At 36.1% G+C, this 20,970-nt stretch overlaps 2 non-coding genes across 2 annotated transcripts; one reads left to right on the forward strand and one right to left on the reverse strand.

Annotated features, from left to right (window-relative positions):
- Nucleotides 1–2,165: 2,165 nt before the first annotated feature.
- On the reverse strand, nucleotides 2,166–2,239 carry TRNAN-GUU (transfer RNA asparagine (anticodon GUU)). Its single transcript has one exon. It is a non-coding gene; the product is annotated as a tRNA-Asn (tRNA).
- A 642-nt stretch (nucleotides 2,240–2,881) lies between these two features.
- TRNAI-AAU (transfer RNA isoleucine (anticodon AAU)) lies at nucleotides 2,882–2,955 on the forward strand. Its single transcript has one exon. It is a non-coding gene; the product is annotated as a tRNA-Ile (tRNA).
- The last annotated feature ends 18,015 nt before the right edge of the window (nucleotides 2,956–20,970 follow it).

A 20,970-nucleotide genomic window follows, 5' to 3' on the forward strand; every position in this document is an offset into this window, starting at 1 on the left:
AATTTATCGCATAATGCCTGCAATCCTCTATAGTGAAAATGGAGCCGCTAAGCAACACGAACTGTAAATAGCTAGTGCATTCTTTGTAACATTTTTCACGGACACACTTCTTCAACGTTTGGCTTTATTCCAATTATCGTTTAACGAAGGTCAATAATTATTAAAGAATTGCAATTTATCGGCCCCAGCCCGGCCCGACCTGAAGAAAAATCAGTGTCGGCCAGCCCAAAGCCCGGCCCGGCCCAAAGACATAACAGTGTCGGCCCGCCCAAGTCTCTAGTGTGTGTGTGTGTTCAAAGTAGCATAATTTGCACCCATTGTTGACTAGTTTTTTTTTGTTAAAAACACAAGTATTTGTTTTACGTCCCACGTTATACTGGCTAGGTTAAACGAGAAGGTGATGATGAGAAATGAATGCAATTGTGGAATTAATAAAGTGGGAGAAAATAGGATAACCCCATGGAAACCCATGAACCCACCACAAAGTGCAGTTGGTGCGAGCTGGGGTCACCACGCAGCAGAGGTGAACGCTCTACCACTGTCATCGTGCCCTCTTGTTAAAAATAAATGAAGGAAAAGCATTAAAAAAGGAGCAAAAACCAAATGAATAAAACACATATGGTTGGCACTTCCTTTAATATAACTAAATTAATCTTATGACATAACTTCTCTCGTAGGAACTGAACACTCAACAAACTAGGGAAAATTTAATAAGAAAAGGGAAAATTTTGTGTCAGTTGAGGGAAATATTCTTCAGGAAACCTATGAACACTGGGAGGTGGTTGAGGAAGGGAGGCAAAGGAAGGTGAATTAGAAGGATGCTGTCTCACTTTGCCCTCCTTGCTCAACGGCGCACCTAGAAGGAGACACTAGATGTGTTCTACGATTTTCTTTATTAATACAAATTCTATACAATACAACTGACTGGAACAGTGACAGTATTTTCATGATAGTTTTGAGGTGTGTTAGGAGCGTGGTAACTCAATTTATCTAGGAGGGTGTTCCTCGTAATCTAGGGGGTGTTGGGGTGCACACCGGTTGACCATTTCCAACTCAGTTATCAGATGTATTTCGACCACTAGCTGTTTCTACATTACACTGATAAGTAACTAATAAAACACAGTTCTGACCAGAGCAGAATGAAATATATTAAAAACTATACTTACAATGTGTTACAGTTTCAAGGACCTAACGTCCTCTTCATCAGACGTTAGGTCCTTGAAACTGTAACACATTGTAAATATGGTTTTTAATATATTTCATTCTGCTCTGGTCAGAACTGTGTTTTATTTGTTACTCTACTTATCCAGAGCCATGGAGTTTGTTCATTATGATAAGTAACTATATATCAATATTTAAGATCTCTTGTTTTGACGACACATCTTTGAATCACTTAATAAATCACAAGAAACCAAAATAAGACATTTGTCATCCACTATATGGTTTACATCCAAATTTCATGAAATTTCTTTTAAATATAATAATTATGCATTTGATTTACCCATCTGCTTGCTGTATCGTAATGTCTTGACAACAAAGATAGAGCCTTTCTTTTTAAAGTGTCCCTTTCTGGCGTTACTAACGATGTGGGTTTTCACGTACCTCCCTCGAAAGGGGAGAAACAAGTTACTGCTGCCGAGATTTTTCAATTGTTGGATGCGGAAGCGTTGCCACAATGAATTATTTCACGGAATTCACTCTGCTCTGTCATGTTAGCCAATCTAAGTAAAGGGAGGGTATCCTCTGTCAGAAGGTGGAGCGGGTAGGGCCGAAATATGTTTCGCATATTTTCCGAGGATACACCTGAAAGAGACAGTCTCTAACTATCCACAGTCATACATCAGATTTGGAACAGCATCCAATTTTCTCTGACGGCGCTATTCTTGGCGTGGCAAACTTCTTAAATAGATGTGTACTATTTGAGATATAGAATACTAAGGGTGCAAAAACTTGTTGCAACTGTGTGATGCAATAAAGTACCCCATATATATAATAACAAGCGGTTGAAGAAAAGTTAATAATTACATGTAAAGAAGCAAAGACAGTATTCTCTAACCAAGAACTTTCAGTTAATGAACTCTTTCAATTACATGCGTGGTGACGCCAATGGTAGCAGTAGACGACTTCCATTCTTAAAGAATATTAATAAAGTAGTTTTAAAAGTACGCCCCCGGGTGGGCTCGAACCACCAACCTTTCGGTTAACAGCCGAACGCGCTAGCCGATTGCGCCACGGAGGCTTCTGATTACAAATACGTATTCGCAAATCAAAAAGAACTATAATAAGCACAGACTTCTTTGATTGCTCATTACGTTAGTCTTTGTATAGCACTGAAATGTAATCGCTTAATATGTTTTCTAAGATTATTGTAGATAATCTCTTAACTGCCTTATTTATTATTAAATTGACCTCGCATTATATTAAAATATCATCAACACAACGGAAATACTATCCTATGATGGACCATGGATGTTGTTTCGAACGGAAGTCCCAGCCAATTTACACAAAGAACAGCTAACATAAGGAGAGCAGCCAGCTTTCTTCTGTCCTTTATAAAGTTTAGGAAACGGAAAGTTAATAAGTTGGAATGAATCATCAGGTTAAGAACTGGGATTAAGTCTAGTACTACATGAGTACAAAGAAATTACAACTTGATTTTGTTAACTTTTCCCCGCTACATTTCTTATAGTATTTACTCCGATATAAAGACAGTTCAGACTTTTTGTGGTGTAGGAAAGATCTTTACTGTTGCGTCCGATCCATGTAACTTCGAATATAATTGAGTATTTTTAAGAAAACAAAATTAATTAAAAACAGTGGGTTTACTATAAATGAAACTTTACTCAATAGTTAGTACACTCACATGAGAATAGTTTTATATGGCCTGTTAGCTCAGTTGGTTAAAGCGTCGTGCTAATAACGCGAAGGTCGTGGGTTCGATCCCCTCACGGGCCAGTTTGTTTTGTGGTATTTCTTTGAGTTGTTCACTGTTTTGTGTACTATGAAGTTACTATCCTACTAAGCTCTATGTATTTGGCAGTGATGAGTCCTTAATTCCACAGAAGAGGATTCGCATCAATACAAACTAACAGATTATATTTTATGCTAATAGAAAAAATCCTAAATTATTAATTCTTTATAATAGTTATATTCTTCATATGTAAATGCCGTTTTCACATAAAGATTCTTGTCAAATTAATGGGAACTATTAAAAGTGCAACTTACCAGATTAATATAGCATTATACCGGTACCAAATTTCACTTTCAGAATTTCTCTCATTCGTCGTGTAATAGTCATAGAGTTCTTGAATAGAAGTAATTGGAATATTACAGAATTCCGCATTCAGTGCATCATTTAGTTCCATGAGAAAGGATGGCGGCGGAAGAATCGTGTCTTCAAGACGTACCATAAATGATAAGTTATGTTCAGGTGCATCAATTGGATGTACCAAGCGAGATATTCGACTTTATTTCCACGTTCGTCAAACCACGGCGTACAGTAGGTATACAGACCTGCATGTATCAAGTGTGACATTTTAGACATTGGAAAACCACGCTCAGGAATATTAACTATCTTTCTAGTTACAGATTTCTGTAATTCCCGAATCTTTAAATTTGCAAGCTTTCAACACTCCCCTGGAGTCTTAGTCATGGAGGTTAAAAACAGGAAAAAAAAGAACAGAAACATCAGGGAATAAAAAGGAACGGACGTACGTCACTTTCCAAGGGGAAGAGCTTGTGTGAGAAACAATTTGTCTAGTGCATCAGCGATCTGCGGATGTTCTTGAAGCAAAATAAAATATGGCGGAGTCAGTTTGTGCGCCTTTTATGTTTCTGTTGAAAGGTTGCCAGCTCATGTTATTTATATTATCATGCCAATGCTGTGAAAATTTTGTGATAACCGCCTCCCATTCGTAACCTAGCCATCCCTTGTCTAGATCTAATTCGGTTCTTGTAAATGAATAAATAAATTTTCAAAAAAATCAGTCTTTCTACTTCATTTCTAGCTCCAAATAAAATTTTTGAATCTTCTACCCTATGTTGCGTTTCTTTTAAATGTTTCGATAAATCTGACACTGGATTTTCCGCCTTCGAATTTATAATGTGTATTTTTACTCGGACTTTTAAATTTCTTTTCATTTTGCCTATGTAACACTCTTGGCAACTGCATTTTTTTTTTTTTTTCATAAATGCCCGATTTCTGATTGGTATCTGTGTAATAACTCTTAAATTGGGTTATGTTTTCTTCTATAGTTTTAGGTGGTTTTAAAGCTGTACGTAAATCTTATTGTATAAAAATTCTATTTAATACAGTTGTCAATTTAGGAAAAATAGGCAATCTCATCCATCTTCTATCCTTCATGTCGATTTCAGGTTTATCGGAATTCACATCCCTGCAACCCGATTATACCAATTATTTAGTAATGAAGCTGGGTATCGATTCAGACTACCTAGTTTTATTAGGTATTCAATCTCTGTCTGTAAATCTGTTTTTAAGCAAGTAAGACGTATGGCTTGCAAAAATAAATTCTTCCAAATATTTGCTATGGTACCTGCTGAATGTGCAGATTTATAATGAATGTGTACCTGTTGTTGGCTTGTGGTGGGCACTGGTAATGAGTTTTTTGTTATACCTTCTTATATTAAGGTCTAGGTACGTAAGATTTCCGTCCTTTTCTTTCTTAACCGTGAGTTTCACATTCTTATGAATGTTAAATAAACACACTGCTGAACAAGACTGCACTTATTTAATATAAAAACACATTTACACGTGACGTTTCGATCTTCTAGCCAAGATCCTCATCAGACGTGAGTGTACGTCTGGAAGATGGATCTTGGCTAGAAGATCGAAACGTCACGTGTAAATGTGTTTTTATATTAAATAAGTGCAGTCTTGTTCAGCAGTGTGTTTATTTTTCTGATTTTATTCGCAAGACGTATGACTATGATTGTGTGTCAGTTATGAATGTTATTTAATTCTTTTAATAAGAAATCCAGTTGTGAGTCATCCTTGTATATACAAGAAAGTACTTCGTCAACATTTCTATAATATCGTACCGAACCAAGTGTCCTTTCTTTCAAAATTCTGCTTTCAATCATGTGGAGTACAAGATTAGCTAACAATGATGATAATAATTTTCCCATAGCCAAACCTTCGACTTGGTGATATATATTGCCTTCGCATGAGCTCGCAACCTTCCAACAAAACATAAAAGGCGTATGTATTCTACGGTGACGAGTCCTCAGTTCCACAAAATGGAAGTCGCATCGCTGCAATTAACATATTCGTTCTTATTCAGCGCAGTGACGACGCCAAAGGAGAAAAGGGGGGCAAGTGTGCAAGCACCCTCTCGTACTTACTCCTGCCTCTAGACTCTAATAATCTTAAAATGTTTTAAACATGGTATTTTACACGTCAGTATCATAACCAATCTCATTGTTTTGTCAGATTGTTTATCCATTCATTTATTATGTGGGATTACTGCTCAAGCCGCCTTTGAGCATCTGGGTATGCACGTATATTTCTTGTTTCTAATTTAGCGCTTTTTTCCGGCAAATTTTAGATACAGTTCTTTCTCATGAATTTCAATTCCAACAGTGAGAATAGACATTTTTCTTTTAGAGAATTGGCTACATTGTAAATCCGATTCAACTGAAAACAGAGTGAACAACAATAGTTGAATTTGTCGACTTGTTTTCTCTGCATTGGATCAACTTCGATTAGAAACAAAAGAAAGGTAAAACGATTAATTATATTAAATGTATTAAATAATTTGTATTTACCGAGATTTGAAGTTTTCAGTTATACATTTTGTTTTATTTAAAGGTTCTATATTTTTTCTGAAACATTATTCTCGATATACAGTATTCAAAGGATGGACTTATAACAGTGTGGGTACCAGTGCTTTTTTTTTTTTTTTTTTTTTAAATCGCTACTGGATATCCAGGAACAAAAGACCCTTGACACACACACAGCAAAATTCAAACGCACAGAGATTTTTAAAAATGCATGTTTATATAATGTACACTTTTGAAATAATGACATACAAAATGACGTATTTGTCAGACTTCTGCTAACCGTTTCATTTCCGATTCAACACATCGCCATCTATACAAGAGCGGACATTTTCTTTTTAACATTGTGGCTCAGATCCGCCTTCAGGCCGTTACTTAACCCTTTGGGGATTTTATGGTACAATTTGTACCATACGCGTTTTTCATGGTACATTGCGTTATAACTCTCCTATTTGAGCTTTTTCGTCCAGGTTTTTTCTTTTTTCAAGTCCAGAGGCATTGTAGAAGACATTACGTATGCTTTCACACCTTCCTGCGTCCAGACATAGGAGGTGATGACGTCATAAGTCTAAAATATATTTTTTTCATTTATTAAGCCTATGTTCAATATTTTTTGGCGCGCTTATTTTTGCACGTAGAAGATTGAAATTTTGCACAAACATTTAGTCCATCGAGTAGTATTTACCAGATTTTCTTTCAGATTTGTGTGTTAAAACAAGGCGGGAACCAGAGGGTCAAAGGGTTGAAAAGGGGATATTTTTACCCCCAAAATCCCTTTCTTCGGGATTTTCCCGCCTTATATACATGATGGAGACACGTGAGTCATACCGTCTGAAAGGCAATTTTATTCTGAAGAGAATGATGTGCGAAATATGACCCTAGGGTAATTAGGGATGTCTCAGGGAATTTTTTTAAAAAATTCCCCTGTATACGGGAATATGGTACATTGTCGGTATATATATATTTTTTGGCGGGCTTACTTTTGTACCTAGAAGATTGAAATTGTGCATAAACATTCAGCCTACCTAGTAGTATTTATGAGATTTTTTCCGATCTCTGCGTTAGAACAGGGGGGTCCAGAAGGGCTAAAAGTTGAAAAACGGGACATTTAGACCCACAAAAATCCCTTCGGGATTTTCCCGCCTTATATACATGATGGAGACACGTGAGTCATACCGTCTGAAAGCCAGTTTTATTCTGAAGAGAATGATGTGCGAAACATGACCCTAGGGTAATTAGGGATGTGTCAGGGAATTTTTATCAAAATATACTTCTGTATAGGGGAATATGGGGCAATGTCGGTATATATATTTTATGGCGGGCTTATTTTTGCACCTAGAAGATTGAAATTGTGCACAAACATTCAATCCACCGAGTAGTATTTAACAGATTTTTTTCCGGATTTATGCGTTAAAACAGAGGGGGGGTCCAGAGGGGCTAAAAGTTGAAAAAAGGGATATTTAGATCAAAAAAATCCCTTTTTTCGGGAATTTCCCGCCTTAGATACATGATGGAGACATGTGAATGGTACCGCTTGAAAGGCAGTTCTATTCTGAAGAGAATGATGGGCGAAACATGACCCTAGGATAATTCGGGATGTCTCAGGAAATTTTTTCCCTGAGATCATGGTGTTTTGTGGTAATTTGGGGAATTGTGGGAATTCTTCATAAAATTTCTTCCGCCCTTACTATTTAAGATAGAAACTTGAAATTTGGCACACCCATTCAGTATACCAAGTACTATTTATCAGATTTTTTTTAGATGGCTACGTTCACACATGGGGGGCCAAAGTTCGAGAAAAAAATTTCCCTCCGAAATTTTCCCTTTGACATCGTTTTTCCCGCTCCTGGTGTATGGTATGAGCATGCAAGTGGTACCATTTGAAAGCCAGCTCTATTCTGAAGAGAATGAGGTATGAACCATGATCCTAGGATAAATAGTGATGATGCAGTAGCTGCTTGACTGAAATTCTAAAAAATAGCCCAAAAAGCCGAAATCTGGAAAGGGTTAAAGATAAAAGAGTACTGTGCTATCATATCCTATCATAATTGGATAGTTTCCTTCGTTTATTTATTTATTTTTATATCTATATTTTTAAGTTGGACATAGACAGGACAGGACAAGGGCAAAGAAACGCTATTGCTACAGATGGAGAGGATACAAAACACACGATACAAGACACAAACTACTCAACAAGAAATAACATACGTGAACTTGACTAAACATTTCACTAACGAAATCATTTTAAATGTATACTTAGGGGTCTATGTATTCAATACTACATACTACTACCATACTTTATTTTTTAAAGAAGCAATGTAATCAAAAATATATCTTGAATCATAGCATGTAAGCTTTTTTGTTAGTGGTTCCACTTCCGCTATAAATGTTAACACTTTAAATCTCAATCTGTTTCATATTGCTTGATTTCTCTCCTGTTTTAAAGCGTGTTATTCCCTTTGTAACTGGTTAATTTCTAGTACTATTTTCACACTTCAAATTTTAACCTGTCCAATCTTATTTGGTTTCTTACCTGCAGTTTAGGTAATTTTTTAATCGTTATTCCCTTGCTATTATTTTCACACTTCAAAGCTAAACCTGTTTCACACTGGTTTCTCACGTGCTTTAAATGTTGTTCTATTACTCGTGCTTTTTACTAATGGACGAGCAGCATTTCTCCTAGTTGTTATTAGTTACACTTCTGCTATTATTTTTACACTCCACATCTGAATGCGTTCTGCATTGTTTGGTTTCTTACATGTTTAAAATATAATTGACTAAGCTTCTCATCTAGTTACCATAGGTTTGACGGAGTCGTGAATATCACTACAGGCACGTAGCCAGGATTTCGTAATAGGGGGGGGGGCGTGACGAAATATTGCGGTTATCACGCCAGGGCTCGATCATTCTGAACCATTTTACTGTAAACATATATTGGTTCGTTTAGCCAGGATTTCGTAATGCTGGGGGGGGGTAACATGAAATACTCTGGTTACACACCAGGGGCTCGATCAATCTAAACTATTTTAGTGGCAACACGTATATTGGTTTGTTAGGACAATAAAATGAGGATATGCTAGTAAGTATTTCAATAATGAACTATCTGCCGAGTAAAAGAATAAAGAATCTCGAGTAAAAGAATATTTAAAAAAAAAGTATTGAAAAAGATATAATATTCCGAGTCTCGATCATCATTTGTTGTCCATGGGATTAGCATGGGGCTAGATGGAATTTGGAATGTTCCGTTACAATAATATTCATTTTCAACTTGATCCCCCCCCCACACACACACACGCACACAGTTTCCTCTACACAAAGCTCCTCATAAGAAAGAATAACCATACACTTACTGTAGCTTTATATTTTTAACGCTGATTCTTCTTTTTCTCGTTTCTTATTGTTTCATCCTTTCTTAATTTTACATTTCTGGTTCCGAAGGGGGGTCCGGACCCCCCGGACCCACCCCTTGGCTACGTGCCTGATCACTAGCAGTCTTAACATCTATGTTACTGTCACGGCAATTGATACATTATCTACTGTCACCAAATAAAGGGCACTGACTGATAACGCATCGCAACGGAGGCCTATGTGATATAAATATGTTGATTTTGAATGTAAGAGACTATTCAACTCTGAAAAACTTCTTAACAAACTCCCTTCTTTTATAGATACCACTATCAGATCTTCTCTCCCGTCTGTTCTTTTGCTTCAAGAACTCCGCTACAACCAGTCTTGGGTCATAGTTTGCAGTAGCCGTTCCATTTAGTGATATCATTAATCGTGTTTTCACTCATCGACAAACGGTGAATACTTCGAAGCTGCTTATAGTGTGAAACATCTCGTTCAACTGACATGCTGTGAGGCGATATTGCAAGTACGGCAGCAAGAAATTTCTGCACCATTCCAGAGGAGACTGGTAATAGTCTCCTCAGTCTCACCGAATATTTCATTCCTGCATCAGCACTATCCACTAGTAATGGTACTTCTTCAATTCCTGGCCAGCTGTCGCATACATTTGAGGCAAATCTGTACTTCTTCTTTTCCAAATATTGCTTCTACTAATGGATGAGCAGCATTTATCAGATTTATTTGTGGTGAAGATGTGGACAGAGTAGTCTGAAGGAGCAGAGAATGCCGTCATCTTCTATGCTCTGTCAAACAACAAGGAAGTTTAAGCAAGACTGCACTGTTTCTCTTCGAACAGCTTCCCAATTTCTGTTCCGACGAGTCACATGGATATTACGAGTTGTACGGTACTGTCGCCTCTGTTCACCGTCATCCACGTTGTTTCTAACTAGCAGTCCTCTTTTCCACCGGGAAAGGGATTCTCCAACATTAAATTCAGTTTCCTTAATGCTGCATCCCTTGCTGTAATAACATCAGGCAGTAGAAGATCAGACCGTTGAAGAATTTTCTACATCTGCTGGAAGATACTGGTGATATCATATATAGAACTGTTACCTTAAACTGCATGGAACTTTCGGCCCATGCGTCTAACATTCCTTTGACAGCAGTTCGATCCTTCTTTCCCCTTACCTGAGAATTGCCTCCCATCCCTGAGAATTGCCCACCATCTTGCATCCAGGTAAGTTGTGGAGTACGGCGGCAATCAATGTATGCAAGTGTTCAGCAAATCGTACTTCGAAGTAGGAAAAGTATGGAAATTAGGCATTGTTTTGTCCAGCATTTTTGTTTTTATTTTCGATGTTCTGAAGTACATTGTAACACTTCAGCCAATGTGTCATTTTAGGGACACAGTCCAACATATCTCCCATTGTAAGATCGGCTCTATGGCAAATACACTAAACTGTAAGGCAGGGGCGGATCCAGGACCGACTTCTGGGGTGGTGGTGGGTTATCATAATGCTACTTTTAAGGGCTCTAAACTCTGGGATGGATATTATTTTTATATATCAAATAAGAAATTTTCCTCTTCTGGGGAGCGATCGTGCCCGCTGTAAGGATCTCGTGCCCCACGTAATTTCTTACAAGTTGCCATAATCTTACGTCCTTCCCTGTGTTCGCAGATTCACCATCTGTAGTTAGCCCTAGAAGATTTTCTGTATGCAACTGAAATTCGTCAATAGTCTTTGTTACACAGTGCAACAAACCTTGTGCACCGCACTCATCAGGCTCGACAACAAATAATTTTCTCTCAAATTTTATACCTATCCACAGAATACAAGCTAATACATATAATCACAAAACCAAAATATATTGAAGTAATTTTAGATTTGTAGTAATTGAAGTAATTTATTATTCAAGTGCTCTTCCAGTAATTTAAAGATTTCACTAGGTATCCAAGTACTGGGCCTGGGTATCCATTTGGATACAAAAAGGTAACTTTAAAATGCGCTGGGATACTCAATGCTCCACTGCAAGCAGAATGGGGGGAGAGGTAGAGACCCGACAAAGCTCAATTGCAAGCTAGGTTGGTATTGTGATAAGGAATTTCCCAATGCTCCACTGCAAACAGAGAGAGAGGTAAAATTTTCCAAAAGACTCCACTCCAAGCCAGAAGGAAAACAAAGCCAAGGCTCCACTGCGAACTAGAGGCTTTGGGTTTTCGTGAGGACTTCCAAGGCTCCACTGCAAACAGAGAGAGAGGTAAAGTTTTCCAAAAGGCTCCACTCCAAGCCAGGAGCAAAACGAAGCCAAGGCTCCACTGCGAACTAGAGGCTTTGGGTTTTCGTGAGGTACTTCCAAGGCTCCACTGCAAGCAGAGAGAGAGGTTAAGTTTTCTAAAAGGCTTCACTCCAAGCTAAAAGGAAAACGAAGCCAAGGCTTCACTGCGAACTTGAGGCTTTGGGTTTTCGTGAGGTACTTCCAAGGATCCACTGCAAACAGAGAGAGAGAGGTAAAGTTTTCCAAAAGGCTCCACTCCAAGCCAGGAGCAAAACGAAGCCAAGGCTCCACTGCGAACTTGAGGCTTTGGGTTTTCGTGAGGTACTTCCAAGGCTCCACTGCAAGCAGAGAGAGAGGTTAAGTTTTCTAAAAGGCTTCACTCCAAGCTAAAAGGAAAACGAAGCCAAGGCTTCACTGCGAACTAGAAACTTTGGGTTTTCGTGAGGTACTTCCAAGGCTCCACTGCAAACAGAGAGAGAGGTAAAGTTTTCCAAAAGGCTCCACTCCAAGCCAGGAGCAAAACGAAGCCAAGGCTCCACTGCGAACTTGAGGCTTTGGGTTTTCGTGAGGTACTTCCAAGGCTCCACTGCAAGCAGAGAGAGAAGCTAAAAGGAAAACGAAGCCAAGGCTTCACTGCGAACTAGAGACTTTGGGTTTTCGTGAGGTACTTCCAAGGATCCACTGCAAACAGAGAGAGAGGTAAAGTTTTCCAAAAGGTTCCACTCCAAGCCAGGAGCAAAACGAAGCCAAGGCTCCACTGCGAACTTGAGGCTTTGGGTTTTCGTGAGGTACTTCCAAGGCTCCACTGCAAGCAGAGAGAGAGGTTAAGTTTTCTAAAAGGCTTCACTCCAAGCTAAAAGGAAAACGAAGCCAAGGCTTCACTGCGAACTAGAGACTTTGGGTTTTCGTGAGGTACTTCCAAGGATCCACTGCAAGCAGAGAGAGAGGTAAAGTTTTCCAAAAGGCTCCACTCCAAGCCAGGAGGAAAACGAAACCAAGGCTCCACTGCGAACTAGAGGCTTTGGGTTTTCGTGAGGTACTTCCAAGGCTCCACTGCAAGCGAAGAAAGGGGATTTGACCAGTCGAGACTCATGGCTGTCGTTGAAACCCTTTCGGCCCGTTGAAACCCCGATAGGTGCTCCAAGTGAAGCACTGGCGTTGTTGTTCCTTTTTCTTCGCATGACCAATGGTATCGGTGTTATCTCCGTCGTCTGTTGCTATACTAATTCATAGCAAGATGCACACGGTTGATGTTTGTAAATAGAAGCATATGTCGGCTGTTTGTAAACAAAACCATACGGGATATTACAACATTCATTCGAGGTCGTGTTACACTAAAGCCGCCTTAACGTTGTGACTGAGATATATAATCATTGCGCTTATGCCTGTCTCTGTCTCGGCTTGGTGGCTTTCCTCTGGCTAATATGCAGCCAGCCTTACTGTAAGTTCATACATCTTATGAAATAAAACATAAAGTGAAATTAGTAGATATGCATCCTTCCCTTATGCTCGCTATTAAGCTAAACAAGATCGATTATTAATGTAAGTCATTACTTATTAAATAATTGATGGAATATCAGTATAGGAATACAGAAAGAGAACAATCTATTGCAGTTACTACTCTGGAGTACACGTTAATGCAGATACTAAATAAAAAAGGTTACTCGCTAGATCACTTCAAATATTTGGGAAGTATTTTGACGAGAGACGCTTACTGCACCAAAGAGATCAGGTCAAAAATTATCATAGCCAAAGAAGCATTCAACAGGAAGAGATCACTCTGAACTAGCAGGCTTAAGGACTAAGGAAGAAGTTGGTGAACTCCCATATGTATGGAATATTGGGCTGTATGTTTCAGAGACTTACGACATTACGGAGGTTAAAGAAATATTTAGGCTTGCAAGCGCTGCTATCGGCTGAAGGAATTCCATTCGCTTTCTTTCGCTTAGCAACAGCTGAACCCTTATTGGCTCAACGCATGGGTGTGTGAGTGTGAACTTTTGCCACGGCTCAAGACATTTTGACAGCACAATAGCATCCTTCGTTCCAATAGCACAATAGGAAGGCCAGTTGGATTTGGACACGCTTGTAAAGAAATTTTCTTCTTCATACCGGCATAAAAGAAAAGCGAGGAATAGGAAGAACACAAGTAATCGATGATTTGAAAAATAGAACAAAATATTTGGGTTAAAAGAGGAAGCTAAAGATCAAGAAACATGGAAGGAACATTTCCAGGCCCAAACCTTAAAAAAATAAAATAAAATAAATAAATAAATAACTCATTAGTCTCAGGACCTGCTAAAAGGCAGAATACTTAATAATAATAGTAACTCGCTATCCGAAATATCGGAAATTATCTCTGTCTACCAGGAATACAAAGTGTTAGTACAGTTTTTACATTTCATCCAATTAAATCACGAAAAATCCGAGTACAATAGCATGCCAGGAAAATTTTAGGGAAAGGTTTGTCATGATCAATATAGAGATTGGCACTGATACAAACAGAATCATACATAGACTGATCAGTGTTAAGCCCTTTTGGGTTTTCTCTAAGGAAAAATACGAGTAGAACGGAACCTATGTTTACACACTGAGTTTGATTATTTTTTAGTGGAGATTTTAGGTATGAGCATGGGAAAGAAGAGACATTTCTTAATATTCAGTTTAACGTCTGGTCATCATATGTTGATTGGTGGTAACAAAACCTGTCTTTTGCTTATACAAATTCAATTCAAAGGATTTGTGTTATGTACTGTTTTTTTTCTCATTATCTCTTCTAGCCTAATAGGAAATCGTAGAACATAAAACTTAGAGAAAAAGATCAAAGTCGGTAAACAGCATACAACATTTTATACATGAATAGCGTTGATTACCCGCTTTACTGGGTCAAAATAAAAATTTTAAACGTACAACTCCTATATATATATATATATATGCAGTGCCATGTTGTGGTGTGCTAAGGGATGACTGATATGATTGTCAATTAGAGAACATGCAGAAACGTGTGCAACTGTGTCAAGTGCAAGGGGATCACTTCCAGCATTTTTTATAACTTCCACGACATTAAAGTTTAGCTTCGAGTTAATTTCTGTTGTTTAAAGTGGTTTATGGAAAATAAAATACGGTAAGTTACTGCATAGTTACTTTCTGAACACCCCGTATATATATATATATATATATATATATATATATATATATATATATATATATATATATATATATATAATCCCCTTCCCCCCAAGTTGCGGGGTTGAATTTGGATTTAAACTCTATCGGAAGTGTCAATGTTCATTTCAGCTACCCAAAAACTATTGATTCGACACTAATATTGGTCATTTTCGATTCTCCCTCGTTCTCTTCTCCTCAGTTGCATCGTCAAAGTAAAATGATATTTAAAAAAAAATCAGGCCCGATCTTCATCTATGTAGCAAATTTGATCGAGATCGGTCGAGTGGTTCAAGAGTTATTAAGTCACTCGTCTTCTCCCCCCCCCCCCCTTCGTTGTACCGTCAAAGAGAAATGATAAAAATACTTTCAGGCTGGAACTCATCTGTGTTCAAAATTTGATCGAGATTGCAAGCAGTACGAAGTCACAATCATAGTCACTTTCATTTATATCTATGTGTCTATCTATCTATCTATCTATCTATCTATCTATCTATCTATCTATCTATCTATATATATATATATATAATCAACAGTGAAAATAGTATTATCTTCTTGAGATAAATATATAAATAAATAACACATACAATAAGAATTCCATTTATTGTTTTCAAATTTGAGTATAACCAGATAATTTACTAACAAAAAAACATTTCAATACATACATATATATACACAAAAAACTTGAAACAATTGTTGATAGTGCATTCGTTCGAGTGTTCATTTTGTCATGCATGAAAAATAACTTCTTCGAACACATTACATAACATCATGCAATGATCTTCTTGTTTCCTTTTTAAATATTCTCTGTTCTGTGTATGATGTATAAAGATACATTTAACTAGGAATAAACCAATATGGTTTTGTAGTAAGTACAGTAATTATGAACATATGAGTTCATTCATAAAATAGGATCCGTTACCCCTTTAATCTCAAGCGTAATCCATTTTTAGATTTATTTTTTTCCCCACAGCAATTAAAACTTGCTATACCTCTCTATACTTTTTTTTCTAAAAATATATCCCCTTCCTTATACCATTTTATAATTATACACACAAAAATATTATTTACACAATTTTAAAATTGTACAGCAATTGACTAATTACTGTACAACGATCGGTAGCTTTTTAAGCGAAGAATACCGTATGTGCCCAAAACATTAATGTCACGATATGGTGAGCAAAATTGGTAATGGTATGGTTACAGGATTTATTTATGTTTTGATATTCAGAATATGTGAAAATTACATAATAGATATATATATACTTGATAGTTTCTTCTTTATAAGATTTCACAGTTAGGTAAAGACGTAGGAATTACTGCACTCTGATAAAAATAATGTACTCAAATTAATTTGCACTAAATTCAAAATATAATTATCTATAAAGTGACTTTAGCATTTGCTCATACATATTTGTGAAAATATAATCCGAACGAAGTTTCGAAAATAAAAGATTCCTTACATGAAATGATAACGTGAAATTGGTGGCCCATTTGGCTACATTGATGTTTAACTTTAGTACTAGTATGTTCTGACATTGCAAGATAAGATTTTGCAAGAGCAGAATGTGTGTGACGTTTAACTGAAGTGATATAAAATCCTATGTAATGTAACATTCGTGCATTGATACAGCTTTTCAAATGTAAAAGAAAAAGAATCTTTAGAGGAAATCCACTACTCAATCATAACTGTATGTAATGATGTGACAAACTTCATTGTTACTATTTCGCATTACTTGCTGGTGCTTAAAATAAAATGTGTTGGAACAAGCACCACATCGGTCGGACCTCACAACTAAAAAAATTCTCTTCTACTTCTCACATTAGGAAACATCTGACAGTAAAAGTGTTTGTCGGTGATAATTAACTGAATATATACTTCATAGGTCTGTTATTAGGTTTGACAAAACAGAAACTGGTTCTCAGACTGAATAGTTTGTTAGAAAATAAGGTCAAAAACAGTAGTATAAATACAAGTGCTGTACAGAAAGTACAAGGCGTTTTGGTCTATTGCGGCAATGGGTGGGGCTAGAGTCGCCATCTTGACGTCAGAACGCATCCGACTGTGACGCTCTTACTGTGCTTTCTGTGACGTGTTAGAATGTGTGCTGCAATAGAAAATCCCTCCTCTTTTGAGGTGCGTTCTGTGATTAGGTTTTTGATGGAAAAGAAAAATTGAAATCTATCGCCAATTGTGTGAAGTGTATGGACATAGAATAATGAGTGAAGGCCGATTGAGGGCCGTCCACACAGAGCCAAGCGTACACAAGAGCTCTTGGATGGGAGGTATTCGATCACTTACCATACAGCACGGATTTGGCGCCAAGCGACTACCACCTCTTCCCAGCGATGAAGACATGGCTCGATACACAACGCTTTGATACTGACACCGAACTGTATTCCGGTGTAAGCCAGTGGTTGAAAGCGCAGGCGGTAGATTTCCCCCGCGACGGTATTGAAAAACTTGTGCCACGATATGATACGTGCCTTAATCTGTATGGCGATTATGTGAAAAAATAGCTTCAGAGTGCACTTTTCAAATGTATATAATACAATTTGGGTTGTTCATTCTGTTACTTATTTATTTATTTATTTCAAAACGGTCGTTGCTTTCTGGATAGCCCTCGTATGAAAGAAATCCTTGTTTACTGATTTACGAATATTTGTACCTTTACTTTCCGGTGACCTTGTGGATAGATAGTAGTGAACGAATGAATGACCACCACAGATCCTAATGTTTAAATAAATCGTTACGACACTCGCAAACCCCAGTCGTTCAGAATTACAATCAAAAGAAATAATACATTCAATATTCTAAAATATATTTCTCCAAGTACCACTAAAGTAAAATTTTCTGCAACATTTTTTTTACTAAAGTAAATGACACTTACTTTAATGTACATATACGCAGACAAGTTCCTTAATAACATTTTGCATTGTTCGATACATTTATAAACTCACAGTGCTAATATGTAAATACGTATAGTATATTTTATCAGAGTGCATGCAATTCTTTGATCAGTATTACTCTGTAAATCCGGTAGTTTCTTTATACAAGTCACAATTCTCTTAACTTTATGCAAGTTAAGGGTTATACTATTCTTCTTCATTCATAAGACATAAATACGACCTTACGTGATAAGTTATTCCATCCTAAGTTCTTATTTTCCCATTCAGAAGACATAAATACGACCTTACGTGATAAGTTATTCCATCCGAAGTTCTTATTTTCTTCTGTTTTTGCTTAAACAATGGTGAAACACAATTCAAGTGCTTTGTGGTGTATAATATTTACTATTTTTTAATCCTCTAGTGCGTAATTACTACCTCTCATTTTTGTTACTAGATTTTTGATCATTGCTGCTGTTACACGACTACGCTAAACTTGTTTAATTTACACAGGAGTCTATCATAACAGAGATTAATTTCCGTCTAAAAACATGAGTGTTGTGGTATTCTACTGTCTATTATCTATAATTTATAACAGAGGAAATAATCGAACGTGTTTTACACGACTACATATTTCTGGTCACTTAGAAACAATCTGCTCTGTACTACAGAATTTTTACTAACTTTATATTTTATCATGTGTATTTGAATTTACGCCTTTTTACTGTATGAGCGACTAGGGGAAGACAATGGTATTTCATATTTTCTATCTTTCAAGTAAACTGGTAAAGAATGTTCAACATTCTCATGCAATGTAATGCATTGACATATACTATATAAGCTTCCTCTACCGTATTGCTTCCTCACCACCCGAATCTTAAACTACATACATACTCTTCTGTGGCCGGATTCCAACCCATTCCGCCAGCAACTTCATTGTTTTCCCCCAACTCGCTCACATGTATGTGTGTGTGTGTGTGTGTGTGTGTGTGTGTGTACACATACAAACTTCTCAGTGGTGTAAATTTCCTTTATACTATATAGGTGTGTGTGTATGAAAAACAAAATTCATTTGCTATTATTTACAATGATATTTTATTTTGATTAAAACAATTTGCAGAAACTGCACTGGAGTCAATTTTAACGCGAATGAGAAAGACCATGATCCTCAAAATTTGAAATATGAACGCCTCCCCAATAATATATAAAAAAAGAGAAAAGTTCTGAATATTAAATACAGGAAAGTAAATGTAATGTTCAATATTATTTGATTAAGCTTGGTGCTAATAAAATTTTTAATTCTCTTGTGTTAATAACACTGTACAAGGATTTAGCAAAACCGATTATATATATACGAGTTTGTAAATTACCTTTACACTAAAATCTGAAGCTACATCAATTAGGCATTTCTTATTTTTTAAAACAAATTATATGATCAAAGACCAGAAACTAAAAGAAATATCTCAGTCTTTCAAAAAAATTGAGTCATATACATATATTAAAAATTGGTGTTCATTTTCCCCGAATTGGTAAGTAATCTAAAATGTGTGTCAGAAATATATATATATATATATATATATATATATATATATATATATATATATATATATATATATATATATATATATATATATATATATATATAACCAAAGTCAGCCCTAGGCAATTTGTCACCCCACTCCCTTTCTCTAGAAAGAACAAATCTTAAAAACTACGATTTTAAGTATGTACCCCATCATGAACAACAACAGGGGAGGAAAGAGAACTCGCACTCAGAAAGACCTAAAAACTACAAATACAATTTCGAAGGGTCTGTTTTTTTAAATAATAATGTATTGTGTTAGTGAAAGATAAAGTAAATACATCTGCAGAGGAAATATGGTAATCCTTTTTATAGAATTCAATATCGAGCTTAAATCTCAGTACATATATGTATCAATTTGCAATTCCAGTGCAATTAGCTCTTTTATTTCTTGATTCCCTTTCTACACCTGTTATTTTTTTTTTTTTTTTAAAAACTTGTTTCTAGCTTCAACGATAAGGAACTTGTTTCTTCCAAAGACAAAACTAGTTTTCATATCAAAACTGGGATAACTTAACTAAATGGAACAGGTGTCCACTATTGTTCGAGAATTGAGTTCTTGTATTTAACAATATTCAAGCAATTCATGCTTGCATTTGTTTGACCATTTGCTTCAGCACCGTCCATGTGAACTTTAAACTAATGCGTCCTAAACATCATTTATAAATGTAACATTCAAACAGAAGATCAGCTTAGTAAATTTAACTACCATCATTATGAAGTATATTTCCAACAAGAAATATTTATTTTAAATAATATAGTTTTTAAATAATATAGTTTTGACAGATTTTCATGCCCCGTGCAAATGCACGTGTTTCACATCTGGTAGAGCCGGCCCTGAATATAATATTAAATTATTGTTAGGCAAAACGTCAGGAACACCAGGACTCGACAACTGAAGACCTAACTGACACAAATGTTTTCTAAATGAGGATTGTAATAAATGAGGATAATAAAAACTGGATGGAACTGTACTTTCTTTTTGTACTAGTAATAATAACATGTAATTGTGTCTCACCTTCTGATGTATAAGTCGACCATAATATTTGCATGACAACCTCGTAATTCTAGTCAAACGATTTACATTTCTAGATTAGCATTACTTCATTATTTAGAAAGAAAAAAAAAATTCTAAGAATTTACGTACGATCTAGTTTGAGAACGTACGTTCATTGAACACATCAAACTAAATAACAAGTCAACAACCAAAATATTATCTTAAGATGAATGAGATTCTTAAAAATGGCATGCACTTGCTTAACTTTCTAAATTATGTTTCAAAATCAAACAAAATCTATATGCAGCAGCTTAATTTTCTCCAAATCAAGACGTATTAGTACAAATTGACTTTGTACTTTGGCGTCATATGAATTTCATTATTGGTGAAATTACACAGGAAATTTACAAAAGAATTTAGTAAAATGAGTTTGCATTTTAGACTTTTGTCACTTGTCTGTGAAATTACATAAGAATTTAGTACAACGGCTTTGAATTTTAGGCATTACCTAGTTGTCCAGCGGTAAAATTACACAAGAAATTAATATAAAGTCTTTAAATTGTATTATTACCTAATTATCTGTCAGTAAAAGTAAAACTACACAAGAATTTAGTATAGGCTTTGAGTTTTAGATATTATCTAAATATATATCTTAAAAATTTCATAATAATTTAAGTTACCAGCTTTGAATTTTAGACATTACCTAATCATATGTCGGTAAAATTAGATAAAAATTTAGTATGACGGTTTTCAGGTTTAGACACTACCCAACTGCCTGTTGATAATATTATACAAGAATTATATAATGACTTTGAATTTTACACAGAACTTGTCGTAGTGCTACACAAAGGCAAAGTATTAAGTTATAAAAATCGTGAGAAACTTACAAAATTAAAGAGGGTAAAATAAAACATAA

Source organism: Thermobia domestica, chromosome 2 (assembly GCF_964235325.1).
Source record: "Thermobia domestica chromosome 2, izTheDome1.hap1.1, whole genome shotgun sequence".
Lineage (NCBI taxonomy): Eukaryota > Metazoa > Arthropoda > Insecta > Zygentoma > Lepismatidae > Thermobia > Thermobia domestica.